This window comes from Tachysurus vachellii, chromosome 4 (assembly GCF_030014155.1).
Source record: "Tachysurus vachellii isolate PV-2020 chromosome 4, HZAU_Pvac_v1, whole genome shotgun sequence".
NCBI classification, from domain to species: domain Eukaryota; kingdom Metazoa; phylum Chordata; class Actinopteri; order Siluriformes; family Bagridae; genus Tachysurus; species Tachysurus vachellii.
The window spans coordinates 17,560,683-17,576,412 of record NC_083463.1 but is presented as its reverse complement, the minus strand read 5'-3'; the positions used below and the strand labels follow the sequence as shown (position 1 = coordinate 17,576,412).

At 36.7% G+C, this 15,730-nt stretch overlaps 1 protein-coding gene across 2 annotated transcripts in view; it reads right to left on the bottom strand.

Moving 5' to 3' along the window:
• Positions 1–2,618, bottom strand: part of grm4 (glutamate receptor, metabotropic 4) — a 157,910-nt gene extending 155,292 nt beyond the window's left edge. For both annotated transcript variants that reach the window (XM_060868120.1, XM_060868121.1), the window contains exon 1: positions 2,247–2,618. The gene's annotated coding sequence lies outside the window, so the exon portion shown is untranslated. The remainder of the gene's footprint in view (positions 1–2,246) is intronic.
• Positions 2,619–15,730: the final 13,112 nt, after the last annotated feature.

The window sequence follows — 15,730 nt, the reverse complement described above, 5'->3', positions numbered from 1 at the left end:
CTGTAAATGTAAAGAACAAAGTAAAGCAGCTGAAGCAGCCTGGCCCCAACAGCACAATGGTGAGATAATTCACAGCTGCAGGATGTTGATAGGAGCATTTGCCCAAAAGTCATTCAGACTGATACTCCCGAAAGCACAAACAAATAATTAAATAAATAAATAAATAAAAGATTTCATGCTATTTCAAGACATTATTCAGGCCACATACCTGTCACCAGTAGAGTAAGCGTAATGTTATGGAAAAAGGTCATGAAAATATCCTCCTCTACACAGTCATTTCAACCAATCCATATGCCTCCACATCCGCAAAAACTTTAATTCAGCTTAGCTGGCTCAAAATTTATCTTATCCAGTAATTCTTATTCTGATGAGACACACATAAAAAATTTCTTCGACCATTTACTGTATTGTTAAACTTTTTGTGTGACTTCTAGTAATCTCTCAAATTCACTACGTAAAACCATAAAAACTATCTTCCTTTCATGTGCAAAATGAAACTCAAATGAAGACTGAACACAACAAATCACAATCCAGACAAGTTTAAGCTGGTGAGGATTTGGCAGCAGGACAAGTATAAAATGTTAGCAAGGCACTTAAAGTCAGTGATGGCTAAAATGTGCAATTCAGTAACTTTTTTGAAAGTGTTAAACAATCAGCAATATTGTTTGGCAATGAAGCAATAAGAGTATTTAATGTTTTATATGCCAGCTTTATTGTTTATATTGCTTCGTACTAAAGCATGTAACATTTAACCATCAGAGCCAATTCCTGCTTTCTGTGGTAAAACTATTCACTTAGGGCCCCTGGACAACTAGTAGCAGGAGGCCCCTTGTGATGTGAAAAGTATAATATTACCTAAATTAGTAATAAACATCAGAAAATCTTGAAGAAGCAGTTATCTGTATGTATCTGAGGCTCAAACATCCAAACAAGAATTAAAAACACTGAAATTATATTGGCAGTTAATGAAATTTATACTAATTAAGTGGATTTAGTCAATTTGTCTTTGTGCTTCTTTCTTCTTCTAATTGTTTGTGGCCTTTAAATAAAAACATTTCATGGATAACCATGTAGGTAGCTACTATCTAGAACGTTGCTGTAAAAGTCTTACACTAGCACATATTAACACACTGCATAGCTCCATTATTATTATCCCTAGCTATGAGAACAGTAGGCTGTTGAAATTAAAGACAATCACAGCTCACATGTTTGAAACATCAATCACCTACAGTTCTTTTCAGAGCTATAGCAACTCCGACAATCACAACCAATGAAGATATGACTTTTTATTTTGAATACTTCAAGGTTCAAAACTGTGAATATATTTTAGTTTGTTTAATTAGTTTTTGTTGTTTCATAAACTGTGTCTCACTTATCAAGACAATAAAGTAGAAATTGTAAAATAAAATAACGATTGCTGCGGGGTGGGAGCTTGTCCCAAAAGTTATCCCTTAGGGACACCAAATATTCAGAAAAACAGGTTGATTGCATGGCTATACACACAAAATGCAACATTTAGGATGCAAACCTAATATTTATTTATAAAACATGAGTAATGTTAAATGATTCAATTAAATTTACAATAGCATGATTGAAAATTAAATTTTAGACCATTAATAATAAAGTAAATAGAAATAAGGGCTGATTGTCAGTGCTGATCATTGTAATGTTAAATAAATGTCAACATCAAATGCCAAGATTGAGACAAGATTTCTGTTGTGTTTTAATGGTGTTGACCAAATTCTGGAACAAGATCACGACTGTGCTGTATTCACATATAGTAGCCATACAGGCACAGAGACCTGTTGTTCGGATAAAATTAGGGGAAACACTTAAGGCAAATAGATAGATAGATAGATAGATAGATAGATAGATAGATAGATAGATAGATAGATAGATAGATAGATAGATAGATAGATAGATAGATAGATAGACATGCAGCTATAGAGGAATCACTTAATAAAACAGAAAATCCATCATTCTTATTTGTATTCCATGCGTATTTTACACTATTCTCCTTCAGTACTGTGCAGAATCATGAATGCTGCTTTTCTGTCTGTTTGAATATGCATCTATGGTAATGTTTTACCTGCGGGAAATCGTGCCTATACTTACAAATAAAGGCTGGGATTTTATCTTGCTTGGGATTTTTCTCATTACAAAGTCACTTATTGATGTGAGTTTTTTTTTTTTTTAATCACTGAATCAGTGTGTGAATTTCAGAGTTGACCCATTTCCCCACTCACCGTTGTGTCCGGTGCTGCTGGCTGCTGGACTGCGTAACGCTTTACAAGACTTCCTGCATCATCTTTTTAGACTCGGACCAAAGCAGAATGTTTTATATCTTGTTAATCAGATAATGTTGCGTCTTCTTCCTGTTCGACGAACTCCATCACGAGTGCTCGTGCAAATCAAAAAGAAATCCCCCACCTCGGGATCCTGTCTAGAAAAAAAGAGAGGAAAAAGCGGGAAAGAAGCTGTTGCGCTGTCCAGCTGAAGTGGTTCTGAAACGCTCTTGAGCCACGAGCACTTTCCATTTTCTCCACTGCCCGCTCACTGAGTCATGACTAACGGCGGCTTATCTACAATGTAGAAGAGGCGGCGATCCGTACCTGAGGTGCGCCAGTGAACCAGGCTTCGTGAGCGATGCGCCAGTGGAGCGAGCGCGCACCCGCGCTGCTGAAGTAGGCGGAGCTAACGGGATCGACGCGGCGTCGCTTTCGACACCCACGAGCTCTCTTTGATCATCAATGCGAGGCTGCAAATTGCCGAAGTCGTTTGTTCAATTTACTTTGGGAGAGTGTTATACAGGCTCAGATTACAGGCTGACAAATTAGTCCCATCCGGTATTTCATAATTGTGCAGAATACTGATATTTATAGTATGCTGTCTGCCTGAGATGCTCCATATATGTACCTGTTTTGTAGTATCCAGTTTAAATAGCAAAGGAAACCTAGTTTATAAATTTATGATTCATTTATTACATGCACGAGACCTTTAGATGCACTTAAGAGAATATTGATATAAAAAAAGAGCTGTGCATATTAAAAGCATGTGCATAGCCTGTTATATTTGCATCATATTTACAGCATGCTGATACAGTTTTCACAGTGTTTCAAAATGGATTTTTAAATATTCAAGGAGAGCATGTTATGTACTGCAAAAACAGGGTCATTCCTGTATGAGCATGAGGTGGGGGTTGACCAAAAAAGTAAACATATTAGTAAAATGTACAGTACCTACCTTGTTGCTGATGTGGTAAACTCAAGCATACATGTTTAGCACATTGCATGTGTATCCTTTACTAGGAAAAGTGCAGGTTGAAAACTATTCAAGTCACAGAAAATGACTTTAAGAGTTAGATTTTCGAGCCAAGCTACAGCAAAGGTACACTACATACACTACAAGCTTTTTTTTTTAAGGTAAAGCAAAAAAGTGTGCGTTTGAGGAAAAGTACAGTTTAGTAGATTTTTTCTGAACATGTGGGTGTATATTGCAGAACTCATCGTCAAATGTGCTGTAAAATGGCAATATAGTGACCCCTACTGGTGCTGAAGATGCACGTGCAGGGGCATTAGTGACCCCCAGGCTAGGAAAATGCTAAGTGAAATGCTCAAATGTTGGCAAAACGATTAGCCAATGTAAGTCTTGTTTTTTTGCATATCTCAAAAAGTTTAACTTAGTGCACAAGTTCCTAACCCCAGTTCTAGAGTAAAGTACCCCCTGTCCTGTATATTTTAGTGTTTTCTCTACACTAACACATCAAATTCAACTAATCTGAGTTGAAGACAGTGTGTTAGCGAAGGGAAGAGATTCAAATATTCTGGATTGGGGTACTTCAGGACCAGTGATGGGAATCTGTGACGTAGCATTGCTACGCTTAACTAATCCTTAACAAATTTGGATTGTCTTAGGAATGTGGAATGTCTTAACACAGCACATTTTAGAAATCTTCAAATTGTTGTCATGCAAAGGAAAAATCATATTGTAAATAAGTATGTCTTTGTTATTTGCCAGGCCTAAATAATAACCTTTAATGAACTTGGGATATATTTGTTGCTTTATTTTCATGCTCACTGAGATCAATGAAAGTATTAATTTTTTATAGCATACTTACTCATTGCATCATTAAATCAAATTAACTTAAATAACAGAAATTGTTAAATGCATCATCAACGTATTCTAAAAAAATTGTATATGCTAATAGCATGCAATGTCCTAGATTTACCAGTCTGTCTCATTCCCCTGTTACCTAAGATGTTTCATAAAATCATCTTTTCATGGACATAAGATACAGAAGTGCACCACTTAAACATAGCTGTAGGGTTGTTTCATGCATCCATTCATACATCCATTACATCCCTTCACTTATAAAAGACAGCCCCAATTTACCTGAAGCATGCTTTTAAAAATTACCAGACATTTTCAGACATAAAGAATATGATTCAATTATAAACGTTTGTTTATAAATTATAAATGATTGTTTTATTAGTGCATCCTAAGTATATCTTTGTAAATATGTAGAAGATATTAGACATGGCAATTTTATAACTTTATGAAAGCAATTCCAGGTTTCAGTTATGAAAGAAATTTCTCCTCTCTCAAGTTGTTTGGGATCAGCATCAGTTTGATCAGTTTGATAACGATGGAAGTGTCCACTTTCACTCATCAGGCCATATAATAAATGCTAAAAAGTTAAATTCTCCCGATTTACCTGATGTCCAAGTACAATTAAATGTACGCTACTTCTGAGCTGACTGTAGTGCTGTCCTGTCAAATACATTTAAGCAAAAGGTGTAAGACCCTGCCGATTTCATTGCATTGTGACATTACACAAAACTACTTGTGTTTGCAGCTACATAGAACTGCTGCTGGCTTGCCGAACTTGGCAGTGTTCTAGACTGGTCTTATCTTTTAGTGTAACAAAAAGCCAAGTTTCAAGCCAAAGTAAAAGTTCTTCTGCAGGTGGACAATTTTTGACTTAAGATAATGATTTTGCTTATTGCATTTGGGTTAGTTGGGTTATGGGATTACTAGCATATTAACTATTCTGCATTTGTTTTATTACAAAACATGCACAAAAATGCTGATTCTGAGTTATATCAATAACCCAATGTTGGATTCATTTAACTGCTGAGAGCCCTGTGTGTTGATTTAATTACCCGCAAATTGTTTAATTTACCTTCAGTTTATTTAGCCCTTAATTATATAGCCTTTCCAGCCTATGTGATGCAGTCTATTCATACTGATAAACTAGATAGTGAAATACATTTTTGGATTAAAAAAAACTCATTTATACACTATATACACTATTTACACATCATACTGCACCTGGACATTCTAAGGACACTTTAACTCTGGACTTGCACAGCACAGTGCCACTTTATACACTATTTACACACCATACTGCACCTGGACACTTTAAGGACAATCTTTAAAAACCATACACATTTATGTTATATGTATATTTCAGCATATGTATATACATTATTTCTCAATCTATATTTTCATATTTTTTGTATAGGTTTTATATAGTTTTCTTATATAGTTTATACTTTTTTATTATTCTATTATTATTGTATTTTTTTGCTTTTTTTTAATACTTTTTATTCTTATACTGGACAGTTGCATAAAGCATTTCACTGCATGTCGTACCCTGTAGGTATGTGTATGTGACAAATAAAATTTGATTTGATTTGATTGATTTGATTTGATTTGATAATTCAATACATTCCAAATTACAAAGCTTTTAAAATGTGTGTATTTGATGCAAGATCAACCAAATAGAATTTTCATACCATTTGTAATGACAATATATACAAACTGCTAAGAAAAAACAAGGCATTCGATTTCTTTTCATAGATACTTGTTGACAGATGTCTTCAGCCAGTAACACATTTCAGTACCTATCAGAGGCTTCTTCAGCTCTACCACATAATGAGAAAATCTCCACTATTTAATCACAGTGTGTGACTTGCACCTGTGACATCAAGAGATCAGAGTGTTGAACCCCTGTGGTGAGCAAGTCAGGACAACACTGAAGGTAGGTGATAGATGTTGTTGCAGAGATTCCTTTCTGTTCTGTTCTGATTATTGTCCAGTTTGATTTACTAGATGGAGTCGTTTCCAGAATGTTTACAATGTCGACATCAGAAGAGTGGCTCTTGCCCTTCAGTTGCATATACACAGCTGTATAATGGCCTGAAGAGGCACTACAAAAAAACATTTTAGCGATGAGTGTCTTCTCGAACCAACCTGCAGTCTTTCATTGAGCTTATCTATTTTTTTATTCAGTCTGTATTTGTATGTAAAGTATTTAATCTGATAGAATTAGGTTTCCTTTTATATACAGATTATGTTGTTGGTGATAAACCAGGGCATCCCATATCTGATCCTCGCTAGCTAATATTAGATTACAAACTTGAGTCAGTTCAATTTTGTGACCTAAATGCTTGGTTGGTACCATGTTACTTTAGATTAATTAAAGGCAACATTGAGCTTTAATGGGAAACACTGAGATTCAATCTATTAGTAATCTAGCTGCTGTGTTATGTGAACCCTTAAAGAACCCTATTTTGATTGCTTGAAAATGTGAGTGCAGTGGACTCTCAAAATAAACTGGCAAATTTTTTAAGTAAAGAGAAATGTCACAAAACTGTTTCTCAGAGATTTTGCAGCTTTGACCTGATAAGCACTTCCATTTACATAGTAAATTCAGTGTATCCTGTAGATTACAATGCTTAGTTCTTGCTGAGACTGATGTTTCCCAGCAGGTTTAACAGTGATAGGCTGGTGCTATGTTAAGATTATTCTACTGGCTGTGTATACACCTTTAAAACAATTTACAGTATGTTTCTCAAGTTTCGTTGTTCTTTTACATAATTCTCTGTTTTTATTTTCATGCTTTTAGAAGTTAAAGAAAGCCAGGAAAGATTGAACAGTACAGTATAAGTACAAAGTATACAATTTGTGTCAATAAGATATGGACCTGGAAGTATGCAAAGATTCAAAGGAAATCAGTATTTTATTAAGAACTCCACTGTGCAAGTCATATTCTAGTAATGTTTGTGAAGCATCAGGTATACAGAAGTTACAGATTATACCTGTGAGTGACGGTGTGTGTGTGTTTGTACAGTTCATTTGTTTTCAGTAGATCGCTTCATTTTGGTTCTCAGGAACACTGGGCACTAAAATGTGATCTCAGAGATTTTGACTGTGACATGATTGTTGGTGCCAGGTGACATGATTTCAGTATTTCTATAATTGCTGATCTCCTGGGATTTTCACACACAACAACCTCTACAGTTTACTCAGAATAGCAGAATAAGGAGAGAAGCAGTTCTGCTGATGGAAACAACATGTTTACCAGAGAGGTCGACTGGTTTGAGCTGACAGAAAGGCTAAAGTAATTCAGATAACCACTCTGTACAATTGTGGTTAACAGAAAAGCAATTCAGAAAAAAATCTTCCAAAAAGCTAAGGTGGATGTCACCATGTCACAAAGAAAAAGTCGTCTCAAACTGGTTTCATGCATAATAAGTTCATTGCTCTTCAGTGGTCTTCCCAGTCACTGGCTCTGAATGCAGTAGAGCACCATTGGGATGTGATATTCGGGGTGAGAGATTCTCACCATGAAATTGCGCCTGAAATATCTGCAGGAACTGTGTAACGTGATCAAATCAACATGGAACTAAATCTCAAAGGAGCATTTCCAACATCTTAAAGAATTCATGCCATAAAGAATTGAGGCTGATTTGAGAGCAAAGTGAGTACCAAGTATTATTATAGTGTTCATAATGAAGTGTTCAGTGTGTGTAAATTTCCATATCTTTTAAGATACTGAACAAAATTATGAACAAAATACTTTTGTTTTTGCCCCCATTTTTCATGAGCTGAACTCAAAGATCTAAGATCTATTTGTTCTCAAATCTGTCTAAATCTGTGTTAATGAGCACTTCTCCTTTGCAGAGATAATCCATCCACCTCACTGGTGTGTCACATCAAGGTGCCGATTAGACAGCATGATTACTGCACAGGTGTGCCGTAGGCTGGCCACAATAAAAGGCCACTCTAAAATGTGAAGAATTCATCACACTTACTCTAATTCGCATTTGAACATTGAACCTTGCTTAAAATACATTTAGCATGAGCTATGAAGACAAACTTTGATGAGAAATTTACATTTTTTTGTGTAAATAAATTGCAATTTATTTTCTTAAACCTGACCAAAAGTGGACTTCTCTGCCAATTAAGTATTTCGATTGCTTAAGCACAATTTTCAAAACAGGGCCCATGTTTTCAAAACACTACACACAATTGGCACAACCACACACACAATTAGCACAACACTACAGATCCCATGCATAATTAAACACTCTTGTAAAAACTATACACTTCTGTTTAAAAACCACACTTTGTTACCATATGAAACACACGTTTCACATTACTATACTCTGTTTGCACGAGTTACACTCTGCTGTGATAAACCTAAAACACTTTTAGCACTTCTACTTCCCTATGATTAGAGTAGGCTACCATCAATAAAGTACAAATATAATGTAAATTCACCAAACACTACACAAGACCAATGTTGCAGACTGACGAAACACATTTGTCAACACGCCCAAAATTTTGACATGGAGATTCATAATACTGTAACAAAATGTCACTTTACGTATTGTACTGCAAGTTTACTGAGAAAAAAAAAAACATTGTCTCTTCGCCTAGCTGGATCTGGCCAGAGAATTGCATCAACATCGCAGTCAACTTTGTCATTAGCAAGACACCTTGGAAAGAAACGTCTTGAATGACGAATCCATCTTTGCATTGCTGCTCCCTCCATCTGGTCACAGGCCTCCTCCATGGCTTGGATGAGGGGTACATCAGCCTGGAGACGGAGATCATATACCTTCCACCGCCATGCCGAGAAAAACTCTTCTATAGGGTTGAGGAATGGAGAGTATGGTGGAAGATATAGGACGGTGAAATGTGGATGTTGCTGAAACCAGTTTTGTACCAGAGACAAGCGGTGGAAAGACACATTGTCCCAGACAACAATGTATTGCATATGATCGATTTGATTTGCTGCTGTTATGTTGTGCATTTGGTCCAAGAATGTAAGTATGAGTGCTGTGTTGTAAGGACCCATATGGGCATGGCAGTGGAGGACCCCATTCTGTGTAATGGCTGCACAGAGTGTTATATTACCCCCACGTTGCCCTGGGACATTGACTATAGCCCTGTGGCCAATGATGTTTCTTCCCCCCCTTCGTGTTCTCGTCAGGTTGAACCCAGCCTCATCTACGTAAATGAACTCATGCTGGATCTCCTCTCCATCCATTCGTAAAACTCTCTGAAGAACAGTGTCATGCAAAATTGTGTAGTTCAGTGTAGATCTAGTATACATATTACAGTACAGTAAAAGATTATGAGACAGTATGCAAGAACACACTGCTAAAGTGAATACATACCTCTGCATAATCAATTGATTCCTCTTCCTCCCCTTCCTTGTCCTCCTCCTCGTCTTACTCTTTCTCTGATACTCATTGTGCTTGAAGACCAATGAACTCACCTGCTGCTTTTTATAGAGCTTACACACCTGATTGGTGTGTCTACAATTAAGCAAACAAGTGTTTGCACACCTGATGACTGTGTTGAACCGATTGGTTGGACGGTGCAGTAATTTGACAGTCAGTGCTTTGGTATTGCAAGGAAGTGACTTCATGATAGATTTTTGTATGTAATGTATGTTAAGTGTGTTTAGTGTTTTGCAAATCACTGTGTGTAGAGTTTTGCAACAAGTGTGAGGTTGACAATGTGCTTATAGTTGTGCAAATATGGGCTGATGTTTTGCCTCTTGAGTGTAAGGTTTTGCTAATAGTGTACTACTTTTAATTTTAGTGTGTAAGCAATCCAAAAAACTGTAATATCATTAAGGAGTCCCTTGAGGATGGTGTGATTTTGTAGTTGTAAAAATGAACGCAAAATCAAGTAAACTCTGCTTTGTTGTAATTTTTCAAAATTATTGCAGATGTTCTGCAAAATTGGGTCAAAACACCCCAAGTGACTTCATGACAATGAGAATTCAGCCAAGAACTTCTTTGACTCACATGCATCAAACATGAGTACGGATATCATAAAAAGTATGTGTCTTAAACTATTAAATTACTATTACTTTTACTACTATTACTAATTAATGGGGCATGGTGGCTTAATTGTTAGCACGTTCGCCTCACACCTCCAGGGTTGGGGGTTCAATTCCCGCCTCCACCTTGTGTGTGTGGAGTTTGCATGTTCTCCCCGTGCCTCGGGGGTTTCCTCCGGGTACTCCAGTTTCCTCCCCCGGTCCAAAGACATGCATGGTAGGTTGATTGGCATCTCTGAAAAATTGTCCGTAGTGTGTGATTGTGTGAGTGTATGAGAGTGTGTGTGTGTGCACTCCGTCCAGGGTGTATCTTGCCTTGATGCCCGATGACGCCTGAGATAGGCACAGGCTCCCCGCGACCCGAGGTAGTTCGGATAAGCGGTAGAAAATGAGCGAGTGAGTCAGAGTATTACTAATTAAACAGTATATTCCATATGCAAAAGTGCAGTAATCTATGAAAATTACTGTATATGATTTGAAGTCGATCATTTCAAGTTTTAAATTAGTTTGTATTCTTATAAATAAATTTACTCACACACAGGAGCATGAATATGAATCAAATTGTTAATAAAATTATGAGTTTTTTGATACCAATTTTATGTAAACGCTCACACAATTAGTTTAAGATAAATGAGAAAAAGTATCTAGCTGGAGTTTTAAATACACCACAATACTGTAAATCACCGTTTAGATGTGTAGGTCTATAATTAAATATATTAGGTCTATAATAAAATGTTCTAATCATTAAGTATCACTGCTTTATTGTTAGACGTCAGAAGAATCAAGAATCAGACACACACACACACACACACACACACACACTCACACACACATACACACATTGTATTATCTAAGTGAGGTAGTTTCATTGACCAGTGTGTTACAGTAGCTAAATTTGTAATGCCTATAGCTAAAACTAATGCTAACCTTAACATTAAATTTGTTCCACATAACGTCATGCAAGCATACAAACACACATACACACACACCCACACACACACAGGCACTCACAGTCGTATATCAGACATGTTGATAATTGGTGTTGGACCCGCTGCTCATCACCCTCTACCGCTGAGTGTTTCCACTGACTCAATCAATCAATCAAATCAATGTTGACTTCTCTCCCAGAATTCTTCAGCATTGTGCCTCTGTCATTTTAGAAGCTTTGACCTAAACTGCTCTCAGTGGAAGCCACAGTCAGATATTTCAAAACAACAAAATAACAGGCTTTCTACCACACTCTCTAATTCTAAATGCCATGTTATCCTTCTCAAGGCTAAAAGAGCTATAAATGGAGCAATTGCCAGTCACATAATAGAACACAACATAAAAGGAGTAAATGTTGTTCATGGTATTAGTTTGAAACTCAACAGACTGACTACATTTTTTTATCCTTATCCATGGTTGTATCATATGAGTAAAACATAGTGTGTATGAAATTAGATGGCATTTTGACACAAATCTACATTGCAAGAATTTTAGAGAGGCTTGCAGCAGAACAACTGGCCTAACACAGCAAGTTACTGTATTCTGCACAGAAACCTTTAGTATCACATACTGTTATATTCACTGATATAATGACATTGAGCATACGGTTTGACTCATTCTAAGAAGAGAAAATGTTTTAGCTTTTTCAAATTCTGGTATTATTTTTTTCCCAATTTTGTCACCTTCCAAATCCCCATCGATCAGTCGGCTCTCCCTACTGTCCTACACCAACTATCTGAGGGTGAAGGCAAACTGTGTTTCCTCTATGTTTCATCATCTTTTCAATCACTGCTTGTGTCAGAAAAGAATTTGTAGGAGAGCGCTTTCTACCCACTGGTACATATGTAATCACACAGACGCCCATGACCGATCGGTGTCGCCGGGATTGACAGGGGATAGATACCCCGAGAGCACAGCAAATATAGTCAGATCAACAATCCCAGAACTATTTCTAATATCTCATTCAAACCTTTTAAAAATGCTACCAACAATACCTAACTCTATTCATGCAACAATATGCAACAATATGCACGTGTTGATTAATGTTATGGTGACATAATTGTGTAACAAACTGGCTCAAGGTTCACAGTAATAAGCTGAGTAAATGAACTGAAAATGCCACACGTTTTCAATGCGACATGCATTTTCACCCTGCTGACTCATGACAGTCACAGAAACTAGACATCGGGCTTCATTTTTGCCCACAGTCGCATGACACGGTGTGAATGTCACATCCCAGGTGCTTTGGCTCATTAGGGAGAATGACTTCTATTTTTCACTTTTACTGCATGAAGATCGTTTGCTGTGAAACACTAGAGTTAAAATGAGTTTAAAATGAAAAATGAACTAACCTTTATCCAATGCAGCAGAGCTACCCCAGAACAACAGTCAGTATAATGGGTGCTGAATGTGCAGAAACTGTGAAAAAAAAACTTGCACAAAGATCGAATTTGAAAACTGTATATGAAGAATCAGTTCGCACAGAGGAAGAAATGGAGACATAATGTGACTGAGAGAAGCAGACTCAAAGACAGAGACAGAGAGATAGAATATCCCTGATTTAACACCAAGTCACTAACAGGAAATTGTTTCTACACAAAAGATGCCTCTAATTTTAGCACAACCCGGGAGCCAAACTTCTGAAAGTTCGCTGCATTGCATCATACTGGCCCAATGGGTCGATATGCTTCAGGCCTCTAATGATGCTGCTCCATTACTTACATTTCCTGGGGCCCTCTTGTGGACATTACACAGAATCCATTAGAGATTTCCAGAAATAGATATAAAAAAAAAACATAGACAAGTGTCTGCCTTCGCAAAAAAAAAAAAAAAAAAAAAAAAAAAAAAACCCATGGGAGATTTTTTTTCTTTCTTAGAGCAGATCTTCTTGAGAGGAAACTGAAAGGAAGTGGAAAATGTAGGTCATTTTTAACACACTCAAGCATTTTTTTAGTCTGCAGTTTTTTCTAATGCTAGCATGTCTGCAGTCAATTACGATAGAGCAATGTTATTGAATTAAATCTAGAAAAAACGATTCATCCATGAATATTCAAGCATGTAGTGATTAATGATGTAAAAATCCGTCTCATTTTTTTTTTCAGTACTTTTTCATGCCTCATGCCTGTACTCATGCCTGAACTACTGAATGAAAGGCATTTACAGTATCTAGTATTTCCTAGTATTGCAATTTTCAGCAGAAGAAGAAAACAGAAAACAAATTTTCTGTGCATATAATCCTTCATTCTCACTACTTGAAGCTATATAACTAATTATATGTAACTATATAACTAACAACATGTATGTTTTGGCTTTCCATGTTGTTCCAGACTGAGGAGTCACTGCCTTGAGCTGAAGTTACACTCTTTCCAGTCTATGATGCAAATTCCATAATATTTCTATCTGTAAATAATGTTTGAGCAGTGGATAACACATTCCACCATCTGACAACTATAATAAATATTGGTTTTACAAAATATTGTTAAAAAATCTTATCTAGAAAAATTGCAAAACAATTTTTTTTGCTTTATTCTATTGAACTAGATTTTAGTTTTATATGATTTAATATTTTAATGAGTTATTTTCATCCTTTATATCTTCATGAGGCTATAACACATATAATTTACTAGTTTTCAATAGTAAACACAACTTTTAAATACTGAAGTCATTTCATTTAGATGAAATTGTCTCATCTCTTCCATCTCTACATTAAGTTAAGCTCTGTTTTGTACATCAACCCCCTCATTAAACATCTGAATTGCTCCTTAGAACATGTTTAATCAAATCTTTTTGTCATTTTATCTCTATTCTATTCAAAGCAGCATTGTCTTGCAGGCACAATAATAAAGCTGATTTATATCACGTCCATAAGATGTATTGATGCATAATTCTGAAGAATGATACTAGTAATATTCACTGCATGCATTGACTTCTCCATAAATCCTAAGTCTGCACTTTTGGATATTTAACCACAGGAGGCAGCATTGTGTTCTTTCTTCTTCTCACATTTATCTATTTGCATTTGTGTATCTATTTGTTTGTTTGTTTGTTTGTTTGTTTATTTGTTTGGAAGGAAGGAAGGAAGGAAGGAAGGAAGGAAGGAAGGAAGGAAGGAAGGAAGGAAGGATATTTGGAAAGAGGAAAGGAAGGAAGTTTGGATAGAAGGAAGTTTGGAAAGAAGGAAGGAAGGAAGTTTGGAAAGAAGGAAGGAAGGAAGTTTGGAAAGAAGAAAGGAAGGACGTTTGGAAGGAAGGCAGGAAGGAAGAAAGGAAGGAAGGAATGAAGAAAGGAAGGACATTTGGAAGGAAGGAAGGAAGGAAGGAAGGAAGGAAGGAAGGAAGGAAGGAAGGACATTTCAAAGGAAGGAAAGAAGGTTGTAAGGAAGGAACGAAAGAATGAAGGAATGAGGGAAGAAAGGAAAAATGGAAATTGAACTGCTTCAAAGTCCCCAAACACTTTTTCTTTGTAAGCTTTACACGCACCTCAGCATACCCCTGCTGGTACATTCGGGTGCTAGAGACTTCAATATTAGAACTGTCAACAAACACCAAAAAACTAACCAGAAATTAAGTTTAACATTTTCCCACAAGACAAGAATGTGAGAAGGAACCATTTTTCCATTTGCACAAAGCTTGTCTGTTTACTTCTATCACACAAGGTGAATCTTAAAGAAAATGTTGATCTTCACAGTCAAATATAGAGTTTGACATTTTAAAATAGACCAAGATGTGATTTGCTGGTTTTGACACTGTAGAAAGGTTATTAGCCTCTCTGGCATCCAGCAGACCTATTGTTCTTTTCACAACGCTACATTAGCATAACACAGACCATCTCGTGTCTTATACACTGCTGTGAGGACAGACCCTTCACTCCAGCTACCTGCTGTTGGACAGATGCCTCAAGCCACATTCAGGAGAAAGTGAACAGCAAGATCTCATCTTTTATAAGCATTAAATAAATCTGAGACAATCTATCTAAGGTCACATTGTTCCTTTAAAGGATATGCTGACTTTGGTAACAGATTGGGGATTAGAAATGTGATTAAATTGTGGACACTGAAAAAATTCTTAAAGTATTTTTTCAAGCAGTAATCATATCATGACTGATCCAGAGCCTCAGTGTTTTCACTGGGTGTGAGGCAGGAATTCACCCTGAATAGCGTGCCAATATTTTGCAGGGTCCCACGTATACACATTCACACATTCATTTACACTTAGGACAAGTTCATAGCCAGTCCAGCTGCAGGCATCCTGTAAACTGTGCAATAATGTATATATACAGTATTTGTTTTTTTTGGGGTGAAGTAGAAACCAAAGAATCTATAGGAGACCTACATGGAGAAAGCATGCACACGGATGTCACACAAACTAGGATCCAATCCAGGGACTTTGGTGCTAAGAGGCAGCAACAAAGGCAAAACTGCCAAGTGTTCTGGCATGCCCTATGCACACCCTGTGGTGCTAGTTAGACTAAACAGCGACCATCTGGTTCTCAGACAACTCTTCATCTTTCACCAAAGAAAGATGCAAGGGGCTCTTTTTGTCTAAACAACAACTATATGGTAGATCTGATCACCAATGCTTAATGCCAATGGACAGCCAG